The 24,753-nt window shown below is 40.6% G+C and overlaps 2 protein-coding genes across 2 annotated transcripts in view; one reads left to right on the top strand and one right to left on the bottom strand.

Moving 5' to 3' along the window:
- The window catches only part of ANGPTL2 (angiopoietin like 2), a 166,354-nt gene extending 165,374 nt beyond the window's left edge, over positions 1 to 980 (bottom strand). Inside the window, exon 1 of the mRNA XM_044058345.1 lies at positions 435 to 980. The gene's annotated coding sequence lies outside the window, so the exon portion shown is untranslated. The remainder of the gene's footprint in view (positions 1 to 434) is intronic.
- Positions 1 to 24,753, top strand: part of RALGPS1 (Ral GEF with PH domain and SH3 binding motif 1) — a 3,844,659-nt gene that overhangs the window by 2,714,910 nt on the left and 1,104,996 nt on the right. The gene's annotated exons all lie outside the window — the stretch shown is intronic.

Raw genomic sequence — 24,753 nt, 5'->3', positions numbered from 1 at the left:
AGTAGTTAATTATCTTGAGCTTTAAACCTTTCTGGTATGACTCTTCCCTTCTTCTCTTAATCTGTCAAAAAACTACCCTAAGCAAATGTTTTACTTCCTTATAGCTCCAACCTCCTTCATACACTTGCCATGCTTAAACAGTTTCTTTTTTATTGACATGGCATTCAAAGTGATATACCTACACAAAATGTTTCCACTACTCTGTTGCTGGACTGTGTAGGTTCATTTCCTGCAGTTGACTGAGATGTAAATAGAAGACACTACAGAGTCCTGCAGTAAATGCTCAACAGTGTAGAATCATGTATTGCTCAAGTTATATATTTACAATCATTTCCCCTTTCTAATTACACACATAAGCAGAGATGGTAAAGTTTATAGGAAATAGTTTATTCATCTACTAAAGTGTCTATCTGCATTCTGTTGCACTTTCTTACCACAGATCCTTTGATTTGTTTTCCTTTTTTCTTTATGACAAGGTTATTTTTGCCACAGTTTTATTGGTTGACGTCTTGATGTAAAATGGAACATTTCATAAGATTAGCCTCTTGTCCAGATTATCTTCAGAAGTATAAATCACAGGACTTGGACCTCAGGAAGTCTTAGACTTTAGCCACCAAAAGCAGAAAATACCATGCTGTCCTCTGAATTTCTTAATCCACTGCTGTCAGAAAAGTCCTTTTATTGATCGTTATTAGTTAAAATAATAAAACATTGGCTTTATTAGGCTAAACTGGCTCTTGTTTAGATCTGAATGCAATCATAGAATATATTAGAGTATAATCTTGAAATAACTACAATAGTAAAGCCCATCTTCTGTTTTAGAGTCCTGACCCCATCATTTCGTGCAAGCCATTGACAGCCTTATTGGATCTTCAGTTCCTTTTGTTGTGCTTTGCGTACTTTGAAAAAGTTTCATCAAACTTCCAGACTGTGTTAAAAATCTCTGTTTGGACTGCCTGCTTCTCCTCCCACTTATGCAAAGGGATACACTAATAAAAAGAGAGAAGAGAGAGAGAGAGAGAGAGAGAGAGACAAAACCAGGGCCTCCCCTTAGACACCGGCTGCTGAAAGTATAACTTTTGCATGGTGATGTCAGAGTAGTCAAAATTAATCAGGCATGCAAAGGACCGCCTCCCTTAAGTTTTTTTGGCAGTGAGCATTAGGAACACTGCCTCTGGCCTAGAGAAATAGAAGAAAAGGAATCACTTATTAAGATATCATCACTTAGGAAATCATGCTTCTTAAAGACTGGAACATATTACAAATACTTTACAGTAAGGAGATTTTTTAGAGTACTGCTACAGCACTGAATTACTTTCTTCTTCCCAGTCTTTGTTAAATAAAATTTGTTTACCTACAGTTTTTCTCAATTTTTTAGGTTATCACCGCCATCTATTAATGGTATCTGTATTTATCTGGAATCTGCCAGTAATTCTGCAGCTTTCCTGAATTTTTCTGCAATAACTCCTACGCTAAGTGTACACAATCTGTATTCAAGAACATCTCTCTCACATTTTTTGTGCTTTCTAGTAACTCAGAAAGATTACACTAAGTATACATGTATCCGTGGTGGTGGTGCTGCGGTAGCGTTGTCGCCTCACAGTAAGACGCTGTCGAGTTCGATTCTCAGCTAGAGCGATTTCTGCGTGGAGACATGCGTGAATGGGCGTGCCTTCATTGAAGGTTGTGCGTCAGGGCTGGCAACTCGGCATGTAAAAATCAACTGCCAATCATTAGCGACCAGTGTTCTGCTGTGTTGACCCCTAACCTGGAAAAGCCGAAAGACACAACAAAAACAACAACATACATGTAGTCTACACTTTGTGGTAACCTTTATGAATCCCCCTCCGTATTTAAAGCTGCAAGAAAATCAGTAGGAAAACTAAAATTAGGAGGAAGATGGTGTGAGTTTTGCTTGTGTTGTTTGTTCATTCAGAACTGTTTATAGTTAGTGTAGACATTATTGAATCCCAGGGATTACTTGCATGTTTATTTGAAATGTCTTTTAATGCTCTACTGGAAAATCTCCCATGTTTTGTTTTTGATTATGCATTTCCAGTGGGTACCATTTTAATCTGCTTTGTCATCTGATGCATATCATTGTGAAATATTTTCTCTATGTGTATGCTTTTCTTGGTAAATGCAGTCTTTGAGTCCTGTAACTCAAAGGGCTAGATACATACTGTGTAATCTGGTGAACAGTGCGCAAAAGAACTGGCTGAAGCGATTGCTAAAGTAAGACATTTTTACGTCTAAATATAATTTTGAGTTTTTTTTTTACTATGAATATTTATCCTCACAGGGTAAAGGGGAAAACCAAGCAGCAATAGAAAGTCAGATGTGTACAAAGTATCTCACCCTGGGCATCTGTTAGTCCATTTCTAATTGTTTCAGCAGTAGATGGGAAGTGTCATCAGGTTTCTCTGTGTCCTCCATTCCACTGCTGAACCAACAGATGCTTTCTACTCTGGGGCAAAATCCTTTCTGGTCTCTTCCTGCTTTCTTGTACATCCTATAAAAATCAGCACCAACAACTAATTCTTACCTTTAACATGATACACTCTGTATATAGACTGGTAGGGCCATGGCACATGCCTTTAGAAATATGTTGATTAGGGTCCTCACTATTCCCCTGGCATGTCTTTTTCTGCTCTAATGTGTGTATGTAAGAGGTCAAGATGGAGGAAACAGTACACATTCAAATTGTCTTTAACAGGCAGATACAGCTAGGATGAGTCACTCTGCCATCTTTTGCTAGAGGACTTATGGATCCAGAATCCGTGATTAAGACACTAATGAAAATGTCACCTTCCACCTTTCTCATCCCATCTGGTCTCTGGTGACCCACATTCATGTGTAAAACTTGTCCATTAGTGTCACAAGTGGAGCATCACCCCTCTGCACTGGGAGTCTGACATCTGTTTACATGACAAAAGTGAACAAAGCAAAACATTAGAATCGCAGCCTATCAGTGCTACCATCCCTCATTTCATCCCTCTCTCTCTCAGTGATAACTAGCTGGTGTTTTCAGGTTCTCCTTGTGAAGTATTTTTGAGGTGCCTCTTTCTTACTGCATCCCAAAGACATGCTGCCGACTAGTTTGACTATCTGTTTTTGCCCACACACTGCCACCAATGACTTCAGAGTCCTCTACTGCTAGTTCTCAATGATGTCATCCTGGGAGGTTCCCACACTTTGAGATGACTTCCATGTGTGACCCATGCTGTGAGAGTGGATTTTTGACAGAGTACGACGCATGTCTGTGCATGATTTTCATGTACAGATTCTTATGGGTATGAAATGCCATGAACCTCGGCATGTAAAAGGCCATGAGAGGAGTCGTCACGCTCTGGCTCTTAAAGGGCTTTACTTTCTGCTGTGCTGGGCTGATATCATGAGATATGCAGTGATGTCGTGTGAGAAATACCTCCATGTCTATTCTAATGTTTCTCTCAAATGTCTCATTGAAACAGCAGGTTACAGGCAAAAGTACTGGAATTACCACCATTGTATGTGCCTTACCAGAGTATCTCCAGCTTGGCCCAACACCCTCCCCGTAGAAGATGTGAGCAGGCTGTGCCTTATCATTCTTGTTTTCTACTATGCCAGCCCCAGCCAGTACTTACTTCCCAAACTGAACTGTGGTTACGTGGGTCATAGTTTGAACTTTGCTTTCTATGCCACTGAAGTTGATAATGTTGATAAAACAAAAAATCGGTGTGCCGCACAATCACAGCCCTTAAGGCGAAATAACTTACTGAACACACTAGTAATAGGCAACTCTACAGTCAGGCACACTGACGTCCCACTCACTAGGCTGGACAAGGAGAAGGTTACTGTTAGCTGCCTGTCGGGAGCCAGAATCCGACACATAACACAAGCACTCAGGTCACTCCAGAACAAGTACAAATATGACTCTGTCATTGTTCATGTTGTTGTAAATGACCTGAAATGTACCTTCCTAGACTACATGAAAAGAGACATGGAAGAGCTCTCTGATCATGTAGCCCAGGCGGGTATGACCCTGACCTTGAGTAGCATCCTGCCCTCACCAAGAATGATACCGCAGTATAAAGAAAAAAATGATCAATTTCAACAATTGGCTAAGCAACTGGTGTCATTCAAAGGAGATTCAGTGTCTGTCAGCCTGGGACGACATGCTCGACAAGCCTCGTTGCTTCACAAGAGACGGCTTGCATCTGTCACCCCTAGGCTTTTGAATACTAGCCAAGGCTCTTGCCGCCCCCATAGTGCCTTTTTTAGGCAAGACTCAAAAGTCAAACCCACCTCTGTAAACAACACAAATAAAAAAATGAGGGTTATGCTACTCAACGCCAGGAGTTTCAATCTCAAAATGCACGTGCTCGAAGCACTCCTCAGTATGGAGAAAGTCAATATCTGTGCAGTAACTGAAACCTGGTTTAAGGCTCCACAGAGCACCCCAGCAGTACTGGGCTACAACTCATACCACACATTTCGGCCACAGAACATGGACCAAAACACAAAAGGAGGGAGGTGTATCCATATTCATCAAGGATACCTACATCTCCAGGTTAGTGGCGCAACATGATACCTCTGAGATCATCCATGTGCAACTAACATCGGCCAAATCTGCAATGTAAATTGTGGCTTGCTACAGATCACCCTCCATGATGCAGGACCACCACTCCGCCTTTCTGGAAAAACTGGAAAACATGAAGGTCCTACCAAACACCCTGATATTGGGTGATTTCAATTACCCTACCATTAACAGGGAAAACTACTCAAGTACAAACTCCCAGGTCCAGCGCTTCCTGGAATTTATCAAATGAAATGCCCTGGATCAGCTGGTAAACTCCCCTACCAGAGGTGAAAACATATTGGACCTGGTCATCACCAACATGGGCGACAGGTATTCCACACTGGAGGTCAACCCGTCACTGGTTAGATCAGAAGATCAGACCATAAACTAATCACTGTGGATGTCCACACCACACCACCACCCCCAACCAAGGAAACCACAGTGAAAAACTTTTCTATAGCAAACTTCACCTTACTTAAGACAGAGGTGGTAAGTTTCACAGCCCCCATGCTAAAGGATAACCGTGTCCAAGATGCAGGAACCTTTACAAATGCACTCTATGAGCACCTACAAGGATGCATGGATCATGCCATCCCTAGCAAAACCAAGACTCACTCCCCTAAGAGAAGGAAACCAGTCTGGTGGACCCCTGCCATAAACAAGCTATACAATAAAAGGAGGAAACTAGTTCAGAAAAAAAACAAATCCCAAGAAGGAAAGACATCCCTGATCAGTATCAGTAAGAAACTAAGGTCCCTCATAAAGTCATCCAAGGCTAACTTCAAAAGAAAAATAGTCAAGGATTCGAAAGATAACCACAAAGCCTTCTTTAGCTATGTCAAGAATCTAAGTGGCAACTCACAGATATGCTCTAGGCTAGTGCAAAATAGCACAAAATATACTAAACCTACTGATATTGCCAACATTCTGGCAGATAGATTCAGTGCAAACTTCACCCCCAAAAAGGCCCACAACAATACCCGAAAAGTGTAGTGTCCTGGAAATTACAGATGCACAGGTGAAAACAGCCTTTCAAAAGCCAAAAGCACAGCGTCAATGGGGCCAGATGGTGTCCCAGGCTGCATCTTGCATGAACTACCCCCCCCCCACCTAAACACACTGTTCAACCTCAGCCTCTCCACAGGCTACGTGCCCATGGAATGGCACACAGCAATGGTTATTGTGCTCCACAAAGGAAGGGGCCACAACTGACCCTGGTAACTCTCGTCCCATAAGCCTGACTAGCCTGGTCTGCAAGGATATGGAGCACATCATCATGGAACTCATTAACAAAGACATTGGGAACCTCCAAATCCTTGACCCGACCCAGTTCGGCTTTATTAAGGGCAGATCATGCCTACTAAACCTGGTTGACTTCTTCGAGACAGTCACCAAGGCCATAGATGAGGGGAAGGTGGTTCACACAGCCTACCTTGACCTCGCCAAGGCTTTTGACACCATTCCCCACTCTGGAATTATAGGAAAAACTCACCAGCCTGAATATAAACCCCTACGTCATGAGATGGGTTGCCAATTGGCTTACAGACAGAACTCACACGGTAAGAATAGTGGGCTCCAGGTCCGACTCTAAACCAGTCACAAGTGGTGTTCCACAAGGCTCGCTCCTGGGACCGCTACTGTTCAGCATATACTTCTCAGAAGTACAGGCAAACACAGGAGGACTATAGCTAACCAAGTTTGCCGATGACTGCAAACTGGGAGCCATAAATGACTCTCGGGCTGATACGGACATTCTCCAAAAGGGCCTTACTGAGACGGACACCTGGTGTCAAAGTCATGGTCTCAAGCTAAATGCCAAAAAATGCATAGTCATCCCGTTTGGGAAAAACAAAACACGCACGAATTACCACATAGGTGGCAGCCCCTTAATACAGAAAAGGTAATAAGAGATCTGGGGAACCAGGTAGATAGTAATCTCTCCTTTGACAATCATATTGCCAAAGTAGTTATGAAAGCCTTCTATGTAGCCTATCTAATTACTAAAGGGTTCACATCTAGAAATAAAGAGGTTGTAGTGCCCCTCTTCTCATCACTCATCAGACCCATCATAGAGTACAATGCCCCATTTGGGAAGTACCTCACAAGACACTTCCAAAAGCTGGAAAGACCACAAAAGTACCTCACCAAGAGGATTACTGGCCTCAAACATATGTCCTATGCAGCCCGACTGGAAAAACTCTGGCTGTACTCAGTGGCATATCGCTTACTCAGAGGTGATCTCTGCCTGACTTACAAAGCCATGTCCAACTCAGAATTGATGGACATGCTCCACCTAAAGGAATCCAAGTCACTGCGAGCCACTCACTCTAGTGAGCTAAACATCACCACAACAATAAATAGAACATGCTGGAGGGATAGATTTCTGTCACAGAGACTCCCCATGCTTTGGAACAAAATTCCTAACTACATTAGGCAGAGCCCCTCACTAACACTCTTCAAGAGAAACCTTGACGAGTGGATGGGTAACAGAAAATACACCCCTGGGACCACTTCATTGGCTCTTCTTGACAGAGGCTCAGTTAATTAATCAATGGGGTGGCGAAAGCTGACACACTCTGGCTAGGCTTATAAATGCCCACGAGCAGATAGCCTATTACCTACCTATGAGCTCATTTAACTTTTGCATTAAAACTGGACCTGCATCTGTAACATGGAATATTCTGCCTAGTCTCCATTGTATATGAAACCTTGACTCAGTGAGATTAAGCCAGTTAATAAAAAAAGTATAAAAAACTGATAGTGAATCCATAGCATCAACATATGCTTTTATATGTCTGTGATGGTTAGGAGAATTGGTTATATTGTCCTCCTTTGTCAACACAAAGTGTCATGCATCTTAAAGCAAAGGTTTATAAATGATGATGTATTCTGCTGGCCATGGAATGTGACATACATTGCTGTCAGAGATACCTTTGGGGTTGGGCTACTCAAATTAAAGGGAAAGGTGGGTTTAATATATTTAGAGGTCTAGGGTGTAGAATGAGTACATCATATGGGAGAGGGGAAGAGGGCAAATCTTTTTGATTTTCTGTAATATTTATTTGTTAATTTTCTTGCATTGCACATTTTGGATCTTTTGATGCTTCAGTTATGAGTTTTGCTACAATAGGAATCAATATTTTGTTATAGGATTAGAGGAGCTACAAGTCAACTGAGCTGCTAGGCCATTCCTACCTTGCCAGACCCTGGCCTCAGTGTTAGCCGAACTGTTTGATTTATGGAAGTATAACTGTTCTTGATCTACTGGATCCCTTGTAGCCCAGTAAACAAGGTATAGATTGCCACAATGGAGTCTCTAGGAAATTGAGTTACAGTAAACTCTCAGTTAACTGGAACTCAAGCAACCAGAAAAAAAAAATGGAAGAAATATAGTACAATTTTCATGTGTTGCACACCCCCCCCCCCCCTGCAGAGACATACCTTACATTTTTAGACTTTTAAAGTTTTGAAAAGGAAGATAGGAATAAATTCCCTCTCTCCCCCAACCTGAGAACAAGTCGAGCCAAACAAATAGTATACGGTACAGTATTAGTCAGGCCTGTTTTTAATAGTAACTCTCAGGCAAGCAGAAACTACAGTTATCCGGCATCTAGCAATCCTCATGGGTGCCGGTTAACTGAGAGTTTACTGTATAGAGATAAAGCCCTTAGTCTTTTTTTTTTGATATTTTAAGTCTTTTAAGCACATGATTTTTTTCTTTACAAATCTCTGGGGTCTTTCCAATTGGTTGATATGCCTGGTAATCTGAATCCTAAAGGAGGCATTTTACTCAATGATGGGTGAAATCAGTGAGGAGTATAAAGAGGTATATCATTTTTTGATCTAGAAGAAATTACATTTACTCTGAGATGCACATATCTCACTTAGGTGGTATAGGTCACAGTTTACCACTGTGGAGTTAAAATAATCTGGCATAACAGCATTCCTACTTACAGGAGATTCATCAAGAATACTTAGGAATGTTAAGTGATTATCTGTAGACATAAAGGGGGTCCTGTAGTGCACTATGATCTGACAGCTGATCCTATTTGTTGAGATTTGAATCTCTATAAGCACTGCTTGTGGGTTTGTTTCTATGCATGTACCTCAAAGTAATGTAATGTTTAACAAATATGGATTCACCACCACAGTTTCCATCAGGTTTAAATGAGTGCTAAGCATGAAACACATTTTCTGGAGTACTCTCAAGGCACTTATACCAGCTTTCTGTAACAACACATGCATGAATGTGCTCCAAATGAAGGAGAGCTTCAAGGAATGCCAGCATTAAGTAGATCCATCTTGATACGGTCCAATGGTTGATTTGTTCTGGAAAATAGGTCATGAGGTTCATCATCTGGGCCCTGCCTAAAAAAGGCACAATAGGGACAGCAAAATCTTTCTTCAGTTATGCAGACTGTCGGTGTTAAAGCAAGTACAGTTGTCAAGCACCTCATCCCATGCTTCTACATACTGGATCCCCCAGAATTATACCAGGTGTTTGCCTAGTTGTTAAAGTCCATCTTCTTTTCTTTATACCTCAGCATCATTTCCCTGATGGAAGGATTCCAGTCAATACTAGAGTTTTCCTTCATTAGTTGCATGCATGGAGAGCTCTGTCGTGTCTTTCATCATGTCCACCATATCCCTCAGGGCTTGGCTGTTCATTTCAACATGGATTACCCCATGCTGTTTTCATATTAGTCTGGTTTAAGTGTCCTGAGGGCCCTTATAATGCCAGCAATCTTGGCCCCTGATTTTTTCCATTCAATCAGCATGTTTAGTTATGGAGTCACCAGTCCCTAGTACATTTCTGTTTTTGTTTGGAGATTATTATTATGTTATGGGTCTAGTATGTGTCATTTCCTGGTGACTCCCAGCTGTGTTTTCACTACTCGGTGTTGCAGGGCTTTATTTATGCCCAGGTGACTCCCAGCTGTGTTTTAACTAGTCAGTGATGATACACAGCTTGGTTTACGCTGGGGCTTGCACCTACTACTCTGTTGCAGCTTTTCTTTTAGGTGCCTCAGCATATGATAATTTAACCTGGGTATGTGCAAAGTGTGATGCATATAAGGGATGCTCGCTGTATTAGTTTGTGTGTTTCCTTGTGAGAGTGTGGCTTTGAATTTGGCTAGGAAGTTGCATCTCTCACAATTAGCCAGTGATGACTTAAGTAAAAGGACATCATGCATGAGCATCAAGAAATTCTAATATTGCTGGAGTTTACCATGTGCTATGATGAATCTTATACTCACTATCTCTACTGGGTTTTATTAGACATAAGTAGAAATACTGCGTAGTTATATTTGCAGTGCAGTTGGTGTTTAGGCATGGCTTTTATATTTTGTCTTCTGTTTGAGTTTAAGCAAATTTTGATAACTCAAGCTCTTTCCATAAAATGAGTTTTAATTTATGAAAATTATTTAAATGATGATGACATTGTGCAGTCTCAAAGTTGATTTTACTAATTTACAGTGTGTTTTCGGTATCACCCCCCCCAGCCCCCACATCACACAAGGTCATTGAGTTTACTCTGTTGGATTCACTACAGTGTTCATGATTAACTTAAAACTCAATCAGTTACACATATCCCATGCTCAGGGTTATAACCCAGTGAACCACTGCAAGAGTTATCTGCCCCCAGCCTCACATGGGGTTGTTTAGTTTTCACCGGTTTGATAAATTTGAGAGATTGCAATTCACTTTAGGGTAAATCTATTACATATATCATATTAAGGATTTGGGATAGTACAAATGCTATATAACTTAGCATCCTGGGCTTTGAAAGTAGGCTTTGATGCAGACTTTGGTGAACCAGGATCATATTAACGGATCTTCAAATAGCAACAACAGCAGATATGGTACTACACCTATTAATTAATTTATTTACTTACTTATTTATTTTATTTGTTAGCCAGATTAGTGGAGTGGTCCTTTTCAAATCTATTCATTCACTACATTGACCACAAAGGCAATGCTAAATAGTAAATGGGCCTGATTCCAAACACTTCCTTTCATTGTATATGACCTCTTAACTGCCCATCCTCCCCCTCGTGTAAGCCTGTTTATAGATAGGCCACTAAAGTAAGTCATTTATCCTGAGAGCAAGTCTTTTGTACTCAAGGCAGGCTTATGCTGAGACCAGTTCTTTTGGTATCAGTTCCTATATATCATCAATTGTCAAAAAATAAAAACAACAAACACAAAAACAGAGATAATTTTAGACTGAACCTACAATTATCAAAAATACAAAAATTGGAATTATATTTTTTGCAGGGGGACTTCACCACCCCCTGCTAATTTTATATAACAACTCCAAAATCACTTAACAGTGAAGTATGGGCAAATTTCCTGGCCTGCTGCAACATGACCTCCCATAGAAAGCAGCCAGCAGGTTAAAACACATAGAAAGGGGGAGTTTGCTTTTCTTAGTGTTCTCTCTCATATTTAATACCACAAAAAGCTTTCACTCTTCTGAGCAATCGCTGTTGTAGAATACGAGAGGATATTATATATTATTCCCAAAGCAAAAACAGTGCAAGAAATTGTAGGGTGCATGAACCAAATAACATAAAAACACTTCTAGCATCCTTGACTAAATGTTTACTTTTCAATATTATTTTACTTTCTGTGAAGGCAACAACATCACCTCATCATTTCTTGCATCATTTTTAGATCGAATACCAAACATGGCAGCAGTAGCAGGAGATATGGCAGATTTAAATTGTAAGACAAGCACAATATATAATGATGTGTCCTGCTTCCCGGATTTTTGCGGAGGTTGCCTAACTTGTTGCTTTTGCAACCACTGAATCAACTTCCTGCTAATTTATAATCAGATTTGTGGGTGAAATGTATTGGGTCAGATCACTTTAAGAAGTGTTTTGTTTCAAATGCAGCTTCTGACTAATTGGCTGAATGGGGTGTTAGTGCTAGAGGAAATATGTTTTTAAAATTCACTGCTACAAAATAATTAACAATTTTGTTCTTATTTTCCTGTGCTTTTTCATGTTATGTGCTATTGCTGGGAGTTGGAGCAGTTACTTGAAAATAACCAAGACGTTACATTTGCACTGATGTTTGTCTGATTCAGCTGCTTGTTTTGACATTAAAACAAACACTCATCCACTGCTATGGTGTCATTATCATGGCAATAGTGTGCTTGTGCTTAGAGAGTCAAATCAGACTCGGTCATTGTATTTACCTTACTAATTCACTCTGTAGTCTTGTCATAAGAATAAGATATGCAAGCAAATGATTAAATGCACACTGTATTATGATTTAAAGCTGTGGGTCATTGAAACTGCTACTAGCATGGATGAAGAAGCTACAGTAACAGATCAAAATATTATATTACAAATCGATTGCACAAAATTACTTTAACTTGTTATACCTAGTAGGCACAAGCATCAAATTCAAGGGCTATATAAGGTTTTTTTCTTTCTGTCCTTCTCCCTTGTCACCAACACAAACTACTCAAAGACTTCCCTACCTCCAGTCAGTCCATTTGTTCCTACAAATGGGGGAAGGGAGCTAGTCCCTTTCATCCTCTGGATAGGAGCAGGTGACCTACAGCACATTTGTTCCCTTCTCAGGGTGAAAGCCTTACTTCTCAATCCCTCAGAGGTAAGAGCTGAGGGTTAGGGAATCTGCACTTGTGTAAGAGAACCTAACTTCCTCCTCTACCACAGTGATGACATCTGTGAAAACCTGCTTAAATTGAGCAAGGGCAGGGATGCACCCAGCCATGCCAATCCTGAAAGTGAAGCTACTACCTTGTCTGGTTGTAGTCATCCATTCCAGCTAAGAGATGCTGCTGTGACCCCTCAACCTCCCACAATAGGCACATCTATGTTTTCCCATGCCAGTTCCAGGGATGCTGAGGCTGCTGTCTGAAGTACGTTACCTAGGTAGTAGTTAGAGCCCTATTCCTCTGTGTCAGCGCAGTTGGCACTAAGGTAATATACGCTTTTAGTCGTTATCTATTTTGCGATGCCTTATATTACTGCTACTAGTCAAGAGCTTTGGAACATATATTATCAGGAAACCTACATATAATAAGTATTAATAATATGATAACAAGGGATACATTTGTAGCAAAACATTTGCAACCACTTTAATTTAAATTGGAAGTTATATACATTATATATGTTTATGTATCATCTGTCTTTCTGTCTCTATATACACATACAGACCTCTAGCTCAAGGGAATTCAAGTGCTTTCTGCATTTTTGTGTCCCCTGTCCTTTTCTAAGCATCAGCCGTCATATTGCAACAGTTACTTAATTTACTTATACTGCAATAGTACTTGCCCAGTGACATATGAAAACATCTGTGCATCTGTTATATTTGACCACAGTGTGCAGACATGCTGCTTGGTAGATGTGCATACGGTGGCACATATTGCTACATGCCACAACACTCACCTCAGTGCAGAAGATGGGGCTGCCTCCTTCCCAGCACTGGGATGGCATTATACCTCTGCTCTGAGGAGCCATCAGAAAACATTCTGCATTTAAACATGATATATTTTATGTACTTATTATATTGGATGTATGTGAGGTCTATTCACTGCTTATATTAAATATTTTTTGTACAGTCTAGTTTGGCCATACATCAGCAGTTATTAAATATTAATGCTAACAAAGTGCATATATCACTTTCATAATTTTGAGAGGGTGTGTGTATCTATCTATACACACACACACACACACACACACACACACACACACACACACACAGTACTTTTCTGGAAATTACAGCTCTATTTCCATTCAGGTAGCATGGTCCAATTTCCCAGTCATCCCAGAGCACTGTCTGGTTCAGTGACTTACTCAGAGTCACACAATAAACAAGTCGAGGCTGAGGGACTTGAACCCTGGATTACGCAAAGCATATTGTTGAAAGCTCATAGCCTTAATCGTGTGCTAACTGAAAGACTGAGTTTCATTCCACAAAATTCATTCTGTCACTCTCTATTCTTTCAGTACAGTTTATTGTGGTCTCTTTCTCCACCAGAACAGTTGCTGTATTCCCTCATATTGATTCCACAGGATCTAATCCAGTAAAGTAAATGGTACTTACACATACCAGTCTTTACCTTTAGCATACTTTCCCTTACAAGCACGGTAAATCCATTAGTTGCTATGCCTTTCCCAGGTTTCAGGCACACCTTCCAGACTGTATTCATCCTTCAGACCTTGATCCCTGGAGAGTCCTCTTCAGAACCCTGTCTGGACCTAGAGGTCAGTGATATGCTCTTTTAAGAGGTAGTGGCCATGAAAAGGAAGTTCCTTCTTATCACTTGCCATTGAGTGTTGCCCCAGTGTGAGTTGCCTGCCTGAAACTCTGCATTGCCCCTCTGTTACACGCATTATGGAAAAGGCAATTCCAGCTAATATGTAAGCAGCAGACACAACACCATAAGAAGCAGTACACCTGCCAGACGTTGCATTCATTATGTTACATGGCCAATTTCCGCAGCATACAACCACCCCTAGAACCATTGTATGAGACATAATCCCAAGACAACACATCTGCATTCATGTGACTGCAGCCTGCATAATGCTGTTTTTTTAAATCTTAAATTTAGTGGGTCAAAGCCCTTCTGGATAATTTTGGGTTGCGATCCTTCTGATGGTAGAGCTATTGTACAAGAGCATAACCAATGATTATCAAAAATTCCCTTCTGAGTAAATAGCACTTTGGGGTGGTAAAGGCTGACTTTATAGCAATGCATTACTTCTTTATATCTGAATAACATCTCTCAGGTGTAAAGCTGGGATGATCATTCCAATATGCACCTATGCCCACATGAAAGGCAACTGTGTGCAGAAAAATAATCATTCGAAAATGTATGGAGATAGTGGGACTGGTTCTACGCATGGTATATTGGCATATCTGCTCGATACCTAAAGACTTGTTCTGCTTTGCTTGCCCACTTAACCTCCAGGGGAGCTATATGTTTGGTCAGGTCAGTCAGGGAGCAAGCAGTGGTAGCAAAATTAGGAATGGGTTTATGATAATAGCTAGCCACATCTAAAAATGCATTAATGTGTTTCTTTGTGTTTTGGCATAGGCCGGTTTTGTACTGTTCCATTTTTCTTAGCCTGTGGTTTTATAAATCCCTTGTTACACAGCCCATATGTCAGGCTTCTGCCATGTCTAATTTGATCTCAACTGGGTCACAAGTCAACCTAGCTTGTTATAAGGGAATATGAAAGAGCTTGAATTTTAGGGAGATGGATTTCTCAGTCTTTTACAGAATATTACTATATCATCCCTGTTTTCTGCTGAATATCTGATACAGGGTCTAAGAAATGTTTCCATTAGCTTCTGGAGAGTTCCATAGAGATAAAATCATTGGACTCTACAGTGGAATAGTCCATCTGGTGTGGAAGCTGTTGTGTTTTACTTTGCATCTAGTGTTAGTGGAATTTGTCAGTAACCTTTGGTTAGATTCACAGAAGACAGAAACCTAATCTTGCCTACTTTTCTGTTTAATTCATGCACTCTGGACATGAGACTTGATGTAACTTTAGATATACGGTGTGGTTTTCTGAAGTTATTTCAAAACCTTATGTGCCATTAGGCCACTCTAGTAGTGTAGCGGGATAATCCCTGACTGTGACCCAGATAATCTGGGTTCAATTAGTGGCTGAAGAGACTGACAGAAGCAGCAGTGAGGGGTGAGTATTATTGTCATGGGGTGCCTGGGTGGACCCATGGTCATCTACTGTTTCGATCCCTGGTGGAGGTTGGGGAACACACATTGGTAATTATGCTTAAAAAAGAGAATAAGGTGGAGATATGGCTGAGCTGCTGTGGAGGCGGGGCAATAAGCTGTATGTCTTTATTGCATGCCCTCCCCTAGGTGTACCATTAGGTCCACAAGGGGGGATGGGTAAGTCATAAGTAACCCCAGGACATGTCAGATGTGCTGAGGACCTGCATGCTTAGTTCCATGAGCAGCCCCAGCAATATCAGATTGAAAGTCTTGGGGGCAAGGTGACAACTAGAAGATCAGGCATGGAGAAGTACCGAGGTGCTAGGCCAGTACCATGAAGGATGAAGAAGTGACAAAAAAAAAATTATTAAGAGTTGGCCTAACCCTGTCAACAAAGGGTGAGTAAATAAATATGCCTATCGGGCTTAAGTTCTAGAACAATGGGGCTACTCCACTCACTTGGTGTCTATGGCCCAATGTTTGAGCATTTTCTGAACCTCTTTCTTAACTATTTGGCAATGAGATTTTGGTATTTGATCATCATCATCATCAGCCCCCTTTTTCCCATTTTTCTACATGGGGTCAGGGTATTGTGTTAACTGTCGCCAACTCTCTCAATTCAGTGCCACACTCCTGCCTTCTTCAACACTCATGCCTTCTTCAACACTCATGCCTGACTGTCGCAGATCTTCTTTCACACAGTCCATCCACCTTTTTGCTAGATGTCCTCACTTCCTCTTACCTTCTTCCTGTCTGTCCCAAATCTTCTTCACCAGATTGTCTTCTGCTTTTCTACATGTGTCCAAACCACAGTAATCTGTTCTCTTTTATCTTTTCTGCAATTGGAGCTACTTTGGCTTCTGCCCTTATGTCATCATTTCTTCATCTGTCTCACAGTGTGCATCCTACCTCCTTTCTCAGGCACTACGTTTCCATCACCTCTAGTTTCTTCAGCTGTTCTGCCTTTACTGTCCAGGTTTCTGTACCATACAGTAGTACTGGTCACACCACACTCTTGTACACCTTTCTTTTCTGCTTCTTTGGCATTCTTCTGCCATAGACTACACCTGATACTCTATGCCAGTTGGCTGCAGCCCCTCTGATTCTAGCTTTGACCTCTTCATTCAGACTACCTTTCTCCTCAACTACTTCTCCCAGATACTTGAAGCTGTTTACCTGTTCCACTATCTTCTCTTCTATATCTGTTCTCAGCTTCTTCTGATTTTCCCAATTTGCTGCCATTACCGCCATCTTATCTGTGCTTAGTTTCATCCCATGTGCCTTCAGATTTGCATTCCATTCTCTTATCCCTTGCTGAAGTTCTAGCTCAGAGTCTACCTGTACTGCCACATCATCTGCATACAGCAGCTTTGTTGAGCTGTCTCCTCCAACCTGTTTGCTAATGTAGTCCATCACAAGTATGAACAGCACTGGGTTCAGAGCTGAACCCTGATGTACACCCACTGGGAACCCCTCTGTGAGGCCAAACACTGTTTGTACTTGAGTCATTGGGTCCTAGTACATAGCCTGCACTAATTCTACCAATGTTTCTGGGACTTCAAACCACTGCAGTTCTGCCCAGATCAGCTTTCTTGGGACCTTGTCATATGCTTTCTCAGACTTGGAATGCCCAGTTGAACTCTCTCCTCATCTCTAGCTTCTTCTCAAGTATCTGTCTCAATGCAAACATCGGGTCAATTGTGCTGCATCCTGATCTGAATCCAAGCTGCTCATCTCCCATCTTACATTCTGCTACTCTGTGTATCCATTTATCAATCACCCTCTCCAGAACTTTCATTCAATGTTATAGGAGTTTGATGCCTCTGTACTGCCCACAGTTGTGGATGTACCCTTTGTTCTTGTACACTGGCATGAGTATGGTTATTCTCCAGTCATCTGGGCTATGCCTTACTCTCCACACTGCTATTAGTACCCTGAGGAGCCATTTCTCCCCATCTCACCTAGCATCTTTATCATAAGTTCATAGTGTCATAGTTTAGTACTAAGCTAACTGCCCTTGCGAGCCATTTTAAGCCTAGCCAATTATCCCTTGTGAGACACAAACCCTGCACCTTGTATTTGTAAGGCAAACACCTTAGCCATTAAGCCACCCTCCCAACCCCAAAAACATTTTTAAAGCATTGCATTGAACCCTGGACCATACACACCATAGTCATGGGACTTACCACTAAGCCATCTGCTGTGACCTCATCTGAGCCTGCTGCTTTCCCTGACATTATCCTCCTTATTGCTGTTCTTACTTCTTCTAGGGTGGGCTCCTCTTCTTCTCTCATTGTAGGCTGTTTCTGGGCCAGTACAGCGTCTGTGTGGTTTTCTTCATTCAGAAGCTGCTGGAAATACTCCTTCCATCTGCCTTTGATGTCGTCTGAGCTGGTGAGCAGGTTGTTGCTGGCATCCCTTATGAAGGGTATCTGACTATATTCTTTATCTTTCTGTCTTTGCCTTGCAACCTGACATAGTTTATGTGTGCCCCTTACTGAGTCACTTTCCAGAAGCTGGTACAGTGCCTCCGATGCCCTATTCTTTGCTATTGCAACTTCTTTCTTAGCTTCTTTGTTAGCCAACCAGTAGTCCTTCCTAGCCTAGTCAGTCTTTTCTGTCTCCCAGTTCTTCCTGCACTCCTTTTTTTCTTTTGATGACTTTCTGGACTTCTGCATTCCACCCCCAGCTTTCCTCATGCACCTTATTTCCACATCTGGCTCGGCCACATATCTTTTCTCTAGTCCTCACACGTGCTGTTTTTAGGCGCTGCCATTCTTCTTCAACTCCACCTATTTCCTCCTCTTCTTGCGGTGCTAGAGCCCTGAGTAATTCCTTGAACTGTTGTATTTTCTCTCCAGTCAACTTCCAGTTCTTCAGCATGATCTCTGTTGACCTTAGAGCCTTCTCTGATCACTGCTTGCAGCTGATTGTGGCAACTAGTGGTTTATGCTGTGGGCCAACTGTTTCCCTGGGGATAACTTTGCAATCATGGTTTTTGCCCCAGTGCCTTTTCCTTACTAGGAGGAAGTCTACCTGATTTGCATGTTGACTACTCTTGTATGTGATCTTCTGACTGTCTATCTTTCTGAACCATGTGTTGGCTACTATCAAGCCATTTGCCAGACAGAAGTCTAGAATGGCTTCTCCTTCTTTATTCCTGTTGCCCCACCCATGTGGACCCAGGCAGTCCTTGTATCCTGCTCTGTCTGTCCTGATATGTGCATTCAAGTCACCCATTATCAACACCAATTCATGTTGTCCTGCTTTATCTAGTAGGTCCTGCTGTATGAATGCACTCTTTTTCTCACTATTACAACCCTGCTGTGGGGCATAGATTATGACTACTGCCCTATCATTACACCGGAGTGTGATTGCCCTGAGTCTGTCATTAATTCTGATGATGTCTCTTACTGCCATCTGAAGTGTCTCTTTCACCACAATTCCTACACCATTTCTAGCTTACCCTCTACCTGAGTAGTAGACTCTGGATCCCAAGCCAAGTGGCTTTGCTGCACTGCCCTTACATCTCATCTCCTGGGTACATAGGATGTCCAGCCTCCTCGGTATTATCATGTCATCCACTTCCAAGCTGAAATCCTATCAGTGAAACTACATTAAGCATAGCAATTCTCAGTTCATGTTTGCACCGGCCAGCCAGTAGCTTATTGATCCAGGGCTGCTGGGCTTTATGGCATGCACACACTCCCCAATAGGGGCACATATACCCCTCCCACCATTAGCATGGGTCCCTGGCATGGGTCAGAGTAGGCTGGGTCCTCAACCCACTTATCACCGGTATTTTTAGCAACATTAGTCAACATGACCGAATCCTCTAGAGCCATATTTTACACCTTTGAGTGGCTAGCTCTGCAACGGCGCTCAATCTGTGATCTGTGCTCACCTGTCTTGAGGATACTGCACACCACAGTAGATGAACAAAGCAGTCTGTACAACTCTTCCTCCCTATAGGGTAACATGTCTGTGCTGCTGCCCATTGGTGAGTTTGAGATGGAAACACTCAGCATGATTTTCTGACATGGAAGAAACGCCACGGAGACACAGAGAGAACATGCAAACTCCAAAGAGGCATTGGTCAGAGGTCAGGATCGAACATTGTACCTTGTGCATGGGAGGCAAAGACCTTAACCACTAAGCCATCTGGTCTCTTCCGTCTGGTATTTGATATTAGTTTCAATTTGACATTATCACTACGCATGGTTTTTATAGTGTTCCCGATTTAACTGGTTCTGATAGACTACTCTGAAACTATATCTTTATTCCTATATACAGATTCCCTTACTACTTGCTTTTGAGTTTTTGATAATGCCATAATGGCTTATCTATTCTGATTTCAGGAAATGCTGTGGGGACCTTACCTTCCTCTGTAGACATACAGACATTTAATTTATTTTCAAGTTTGCTGAACAGTTATGTAGTAGAGCTGTTGTGGTTTCCTTTCTTCCAGCTATCTCTGTAATTTACTTTACTTGTTTTTCTTCAGTTTCAAAAGGTCCTTGCAACCTTGCAAGGAACTTGTTTTCAGCTATAGGCAGTATAATGAATTTTTGTTCTGTGTTCTCTGTTGTCCATCTCATGTTGTCTTCATATGTTTGTTATTTTGCTGCCATACATAATGTGTCCAGCAGGCCTGTAAAGTTGTATGTCACACCTTTAAAGAGGCATTTTCCTCCTGTCATGTTTCTTTTGCATGCCTCTGGAATGTCTGCTATACAACAGTTAAAGGGTTTGAATCCAAGTAAGGCCTAAGGTGCTGTCCTTACAGCAATAAGAATATATGGAAGCTGTTTGTCCAGTTTCTCCCATCCAGTTGTATGGTCTTCTGCAAATTAGATTTTAAAGTTTTGTTAAAGTGCTCTCCAACTTCTCCGTTTTACTTAAGAATTGACAAAGTGTATGCATTGCCCTGGACATGCAGAGTCTAGAGTGCCTTCTTTAGTAAGAATCTATAAGGTAATCTCTATTCTTAAAAAGCAATATGAGTGGCTCCCCATAGGGGAACTAGCTTGTAAAAGTGTTGCATAATCAGCAATTACCAGGATATACTGATGGCCTTTAATTGATTTTTGCAAGTGGATCTAGAGTGTCCATTGATATTTTTTTCAGATTGAATTTCCACGACAAGTATATGTATCAAAAGGTTCTTATACACTGCGGTTGGCTGCAGTCCTTTGGTATTCTGGATACAGTGAACAAATATTTGCTATGTCCTTCCATCATAATATCAGGACAGTAAAAATAAAGATAAAAATTAGCCTTTGTCTTATCCATACCTTAATGACCACATAAAATGCGGCTATGCTCTAACTTTGACATATGTTTTCTAAAAGACCTTGGGGCTAATGACTGCCTGTTTATCTCTTCTTGGGGTTTGCTTTTGATTACCTTGTAGAGTCAGAGCATGTGGTTTCTTACTTCATAGTACAAGTATGAAATGGGACTGTTCTGCTCATTTTTCAGCTTTTGCTGAATTCACTGCAGCTCTGCTTACTGTATTGCCTTCCCTCTGGGCCTTCTTGAAATTAACTTGCTTTATTTATAATCAGCAAAGTCAATATTACGTCGTTCTGCATTCTAGCATAAAATTGAGGCCATGGTCTCCTCTCCTATGAATACAAGTACAAGACTTTTCTTCATTGACTTCATCCTCTATTAAGGATAAGCCATGAAACTTTTTTGTTCTGACAGGGATACTGGTAGCTTCTCTTTGTCTTCTTCGGTAATGTTGCATTATTTAGCCGTAGCGCCCTGATTCTGTTTCTGACTCACTATCTGTTTTGATGTAGTAAAGAGGAGTAATGATTCCATTGAAATTCCACTTTCTCTTAGTAAGAATTTTATCCATCCCTTCTTAAGTTTCCAGACTCAAGGCAAAATTCAATATCAAATGTGTCCACCATTGAAGCCAGTGACAAATTTCAATTTCTCTTGTGATTTCTAGCCCAACATCTTTTACTTTACTAGGGATTTTATGTTTCTGGCAAAGTTATTTAAATTGTGGAAAGTATTCCCAATTATCACATCATGTTTTAGGTTAGGCATCAGAGCTTCTGTGTAACATTTTCCCTAAAAGGGTTTGTATTTTTTCCTTTATTATAAGCCACTCCTTTTTGTCTCCATGTACACATATTTCATGAGATATGTTTGAGTCATTAGGTGGTACTAATGTATACCTTTTGGCCATATTCTGCTTCATTTGTCTCATAGTTAAGACATAAACTAGAAAGCTTTAAGGTAAAGCACATTGTCATAAGTGACATATTCTTCTTAAACATATACAGGAAGTAAATTCAAAAGAGTTGGCTTTCTTCAAATTCATACAGACCAAATTTAATAAGTAAAATTATGTCAGACTTCACCATACTTGGTAAATAAATTTAACTCAGTCCAGAACACTGTTTCCGACAGGTAACTCAGGGGTTATTTTATTTCTACAGCTTGCTTACAGTTCAGCAGTTTCTTCACTGTGGGCTGTCCTCCCCTTTTGCTTCTGAATTATCTCCTCTTACAAACCTCTCTTCAAGGATAACACTCACAGTGGACTTCCCTTCCATTCTTGTCCCCTTATTATAGGGCACGTTTGGCCACTCCTCTGTACTTACCTCAGACGTATGCAAAAGCTACTTCCATAAGAAGCCCTTACTCAAACTGCTTAAAACCAAATTATTGAATAACTTTACTGCAAAGTTGTAACAACGTACTTTTCCTCATAATCTTTGTGATTTTAACTGCAGGTTCCTGGCAGGCTTGATTGCCCTATGACCCTAATTCTAAATGGACAGTTCATGGGAAACTCCTAAAGACATTTTAAGCATTTCACTAATACCGTTATCTACCTTACTGCATGTTTCCATATTTGAATTTAATGTTTATTGGTTGTTTTTTTGCTTACAAACATTTTATGATATAACGAATGCTAATGGCTAAGGTGTTTGCCTTACAAACACAAGGTACATGGTTTGAATCTCACAGGGGATAATTGGCTAGGCTTGAAATGGTTCGCAAGGGCAGTTAGCCTAGTACTACTCTATGAACCTATGCTCCCTGAGTCTAACAGTCCCTGCAACTCTCTGACTTCTATCACAGTGATACATTTTACTCATTTAGAAACAGCAGAGTGACAAAAAGCTGGACTGTTAGTTCTCTTGCATAAAATTGAACATTATGCCATCCACAGGCATGCTTTCAATGACAGCTTTGTAGTTAGCATTGACAGTTACACTTACATTAATTGTTCATTACTATACTATGTGCCATTTCTTAAACATTTAAAACTAACTTGGATGATAACATATTTCTTGGTTTTAAGCAAAAATCATACTAAGGTGAAAGCTTATTATTAGTCCTTGGTGCTTGAAAGCCTGATTTGAGGTATGCAGTTGCAGTTAACTGCAGAAGTTATACTAAAACACAAGGCTTATAGGCAGCCTGAACTATGTTTTTAATTGCTAAGGAGTACCATTTTACATTTTTCCACAGCCAAGGTTTCTGCAAATTTTATTTATATCATTTCCATGAAGAATTATACTAAAATACAATACGTATAGTCAGTCTGAACTTCCTGTCTTGTTAAATTGCTACAGAGTGTAATTTTAGATTTATCTACAGGCAATATTAATGCAATTTTACTTGTATCATTTCCATGAGGTTCTAGACACAGTTTCAAAATAAGTCTTAAATCATCCATCTGTAATCATACCAGTCTATGCTGAATGTCCATTTCTGCGCCTTAGTTGAAGTTGGCCCTAACCAAAATTTCCTTCTTCAGTTTATAATTGTTGATTGCATCAACATTTTCAAGTTCCATGCATTTTTTATTAAGACCCTCATTAGATATGAGCACAACATCTTGGCCCACTCTGCTTAAGGCAAGCTTTCTCTAGCTGCACATCTTTCAAATGCCTTCCTGTTTTTTTTTTTTCAAAACTGTACTGTTTTGGGGAATTCCTAGTGAATACATAATAAATATTGATTTTTGAAGCATGAGCAGATGTAGCAGACCACTAAATCCTCATTGTTTTAAGTAAATTGAAATGAACACAACAGCTACAGTTTCAGTACATGCAACTGATGTTCATCGTGTTTCACCCTCAGTCATCCAGAATTCCAAAGTCTAGGTCCGGCGTTGGTTGCTGTCACCTCTTTCCTGACGTCAGTGTGCCAGGGGTATAAAAGATGCAGCCGACGCCATTTTCTTCAGTCTTTTTTGCCACGTGGTACTCGAAGCAAAAACAGTTTGCAAGTGCCGGTCGGCCAACTCCTGAGATTTTCAAATCAGAATTTCAGAACCAAAGTCTTCATTAAAGCTAAGTACCCCCATTGGGGAAACTTTTTTCTTGCTCCAGACCAATGTCAGAAAAAGTTAACAGTTATATTTCTTGTGGGAAACAAATACCTCATAAGGATTTTCACTCTTACTGTATTCCTTCCCTAGGCCCTGATCACAATGTTGCTAGTTGTCAGTTTTGTGCTAGATTTAACCAACGCACTATCAAGCGTCGGTTCAATTTTGCATTTCATTACTTTGGCCGAAGATTTAATTATATAATGCCGTTGGACCAGCTGACAACCGGAGTTTACAAAAAACGCAAGGACAAGGAAAAGGATAGGCATCCGAGGTCCAAAACCGCTACAGTTTCAGTACATACAAGTGTTTTACCTTAATAGAAACAGTTCACCAATAGAAAATTTCTTCTCAAGACAGTTTACCTTCATTGCCAAAAGGATCCCCTTTGCCAAAGCAAATCTCTGTATGAGCAGAAAGGTTTTAACAGTCCTTCTGCATTTGCCAAGACTTAATTTTGTCTCTGCTTCTCATGAAGTTTACTTTGCTCAAGTTTTACACAAGCTAAGGAGGAGCCAATGATCTAGATCATTTCAGTAGTCAGTAGATAACCATTCTAAGAGGAAATATTTACCTCAGGAGTGGGAAAGAATAACTTGTTTTTTCGGTTCATTTGAAAAATTCATAGTTTATAACAAAATTGTTCTTGTGCCTGTTTTGTCTACAAATGTAGCAAATTGTTGTGATTGCCATAATAAATCAAGTCTCTGAAACCACCTTTTCAGTTTTAAGCCGAGGTTTATTTACAGAAAAGAAAATAAATAATTGCTCCCTTGCAAACTGTGAGAAATAACATAAATGAAAGACCACAAAATTCAGATTATTTGCAACAGAGCACATAGACTGTTTCCAAATTTCATTTCAGTGAGGCCATTTTAAGTCAACACATTTCCAGTCTTCCTTCTTACTGATTAAATAGGCTTTTGACCAGTAAATAAAACATTGCTTACTAATACCAGCCTTTTCCTTCAAGACATTTTACCATACAGGCAGACGTAAATCAATTACTTTGTGCTTTGCAGGACAACTCATTTCAATTTCTCTGGTTTCATGGACAGTTTTTCCTGTTCAGAACTCTTTCTAGATCCAGCGATCAGA

This window comes from Protopterus annectens, chromosome 16.part0, assembly GCF_019279795.1.
Source record: "Protopterus annectens isolate FY-2018-M chromosome 16.part0, PAN1.0, whole genome shotgun sequence".
In the NCBI taxonomy this organism is placed as follows: Eukaryota; Metazoa; Chordata; order Ceratodontiformes; family Protopteridae; genus Protopterus; species Protopterus annectens.
Note: the sequence above shows the minus strand (reverse complement) of the source record. Positions and strands in the feature narration are given on the sequence as shown.